This window comes from Ciona intestinalis, unplaced genomic scaffold, assembly GCF_000224145.3.
Source record: "Ciona intestinalis unplaced genomic scaffold, KH HT001027.1, whole genome shotgun sequence".
Lineage (NCBI taxonomy): Eukaryota > Metazoa > Chordata > Ascidiacea > Phlebobranchia > Cionidae > Ciona > Ciona intestinalis.
The window spans coordinates 1-3,067 of record NW_004191348.1 but is presented as its reverse complement, the minus strand read 5'-3'; the positions used below and the strand labels follow the sequence as shown (position 1 = coordinate 3,067).

General features: G+C 41.5%; 1 long non-coding RNA gene across 1 annotated transcript; it reads left to right on the top strand.

Moving 5' to 3' along the window:
* Nucleotides 1–58: 58 nt before the first annotated feature.
* LOC113475568 lies at nucleotides 59–645 on the top strand. The gene is made up of 2 exons (XR_003397313.1): nucleotides 59–155; nucleotides 217–645. It is a non-coding gene; the product is annotated as an uncharacterized LOC113475568 (long non-coding RNA).
* The last annotated feature ends 2,422 nt before the right edge of the window (nucleotides 646–3,067 follow it).

Genomic DNA, 3,067 nt, shown 5'->3' with positions numbered 1-3,067 from the left:
TATCCAAGGGTTCTTTCCAGTTTGTCAGAGGTTTGACTACCAACACGTTTATCTTATTACCCCCTGCCGTGCCCGGCCCAAACAAAACACAACATCGACAAAACGCCCCGTCAAGCAATTTGCTGTAAGACAACCAAGGAAATCGTTTCAACCACGTAAGTTGAAAAGACAAATATTTTATTTTTCCTGATACAGTTCTTTTATTTTTTCCAAAAGTAAAACCAAGACTTGGCTCCCAAGCATTCTTTAATATGAGATATTTCTGGGACGGCTCAATTTCAGAAACATTAACATAATGGCCAATATCCATTTCGCTGACATTGGCATTCTCGGTATTCACATTGGCATTCTCGGTATTCACATTGGCAATCTCGGTATTCACATTGGCAATCTCGGTATTCACATTGGCAATCTCGGTATTCACAGACAGCTACACCTGATGACGCCGCGTACTCACTTTCCAAAACCTTACACGATTTCGCAGTTTTATTTGATGTACTGCTGGCGTTATCAGACGGAGAAAAAAAGGACGAGATGGCTGCCTGTCTACGGATGGTTTTCTTTGCTGGCATTTTTCTTAACTTGATCGATATTTCGCTTATTAAATAAATACTTTCGTTTATGAAATAAATACAAGTAAGTTCATGTGAGTTTGTAATTCTTATTCCGGATAAAAACCGTTTGTTTGACACAATGCTGTTTTTGTTACGTAATATTGAGCGTCACAATTCCTGATTGTGATCACGCATTGCAAAATACGTAAATCGTAGTTCAGGCCACACGTTACAAACAGAAACAGCAGTCGTATTATTGTAGTTTAAAACCAATCTTACCCGTTTCCTATTATGTGCGTTATTATTTATGTTAGTCATTGTATGTTTTTATGGAGTACGTTACGTTTTATACGCGTCCATTTTCTAAGCAAAAACTTGCGGACCCCCCCCCCCCTTTTTAAATTCCTGGATACGCCCCTGATTCCCGACATAACATCCTATGTCATTGGATCGCTGAAAGGTTGGCGGATCCGCCATTTCTTCTGTTGTCGTAGAACACTTAGCAACCATGTTGTCACTTTTCTCGCAGTCAGACCCTAAAGTTGAACAATGTGCGCTTTCACCAACCACATTCTCGCTGCTATTTACAAGGCATTCTCGCTTTTTAATAAATCCATCTAAGGTTGCTTGATACTGATTTCGTTTCATTTTGTACGAATTAAAATGCCAAAGTAAGCAACTGCTTATCTGCTTCTAAGTTCTAGGTTAAAATTACCACGTAATACGGTATATTTTCATAACTAATCAGGAGACAAATGCAGCCATTGTGACGCATAAATACGATACTGTGACGTTTCACGATACACAACAAGATAGCCCACGTCAGGTCAAAGCCATAGAAAACCTGTTTTATGATTCGTGTTTTTGTGGCAACTACAACAAGTGCATACTTTTTTTTAATTTAAAAGTTTTTTTAATGTAAAAGTGCATGCTTTTTTTTATTTATTTTTTTTTTAATTTTTTTTGTTCTACGGCCAGGTCTAGGGGGGCGATCGCCCCATTCGCCCCCCCTAGATCCGCCCCTGGTTCGAGAGCTTTTGTTTAAGCGTGGACGCAACAGAAGCCGCAAAGAAGCATGCCTTCATGTCAAGCTTGCCCGAGGAAACCAAGTTCGAAATGGAGGATCCCGAGTGTTCTCTGCACGAATGCACGTACGAGGTCTTAAAGGAGAAAGCCCTGTTTTGCCTAAAGATGTCGAAGCACCCGACAACAATTGTTCCAACGGACACAAGCAATCGGTGAAACGAATAAAAGTTTCGTTACCGCAATTTCAAACTTAGGAAAGATGGCTTATCCGGGAAATAACGAACAAACCACAAGAAATGAAATTATGTACAACGTCTTAGTTGGTGGACTACGCAATAGACAACAAGCCGAACGAATTATAAACGAAAACGTCCAGGTACCGACCTTCTTTGCCTCCGCAAAGAAACTCCTTTTGTTAGAAACACCGCATTTCCAACAAGACGTTGCAGCCGTGACAGACTGCCAATCTCCTAGACGCGTAAGCAGTGGCGACCTCGAAAATCTCAAAGAGATGATCAAAGACCTCAAGCGAAAAATCGAAGGTTTGCGCCGTTCATCGGTCGGCAATCGTGTTGGTTTCGGCGAACGCAGGCAGTTAGAACACGTGAAACGGCCGTGTTATCGCTGTGGTGAGGTGGGGCATTTTAGTCGCAATTGCCCTTCAAGACAAGGCCGTAAAGTTTCATTTCAACAGACATCATGCAATAACCGACGTAGAAGAGACGATTGCCCCTCCTGCGCATCGCCTTAGTACTATGGCAAAAGATCGTCACCGTTACATGTATTTGCATTGATGGAAGCCCGGTCTACGCACCAGTTGATACCGGTGCATCCATAAGAGTTATATCAAAGGATTTTTTTATGCACCACACTAATCGGCGCACATTGGATGTACGCGTTGGAGAAAGGTTCATTGGAGCTGGCGGAATTCCAATCACGATGGCAGGAATTGCCGTCATGAACGTCCCGTATTGCCAAGATAAAAAAAAATGACAAAGGTCTACGTGGCCAATGACTTGACGGAAGACGTCATACTTGGTATGGACTTTTTGGAGAATAATCAATGCATCGTTGATTACGAAGCTATTACGTTTGTCAGCAGGGTTTCCCTGGAACATAACCAAGGTACGGTTTACGACTGTAACGTTTGTTTGCTGAAAACACCTAAAATACCCGCCTACACTGAAGTCTCCCTTCCATGCAAAATTAACTCAATATCTAACTTTGAACAATACGATGTATTTATTGAAAGATGCCCTCCCTTTTTCCAAAAGTACGAAGTACTAACCGCGGTATGCGTATCAAGGGCTATTGCCAATGTGGTTAGAGTAAGATTAGCTAATTTTACAAACAAAGATATTATGTTATCCGCTCAACAACTTTGAACAATACGATGTATTTATTGAAAGATGCCCTCCCTTTTTCCAAAAGTACGAAGTACTAACCGCGGTATGCGTATCAAGGGCTATTGCCAATGTGGTTAGAGT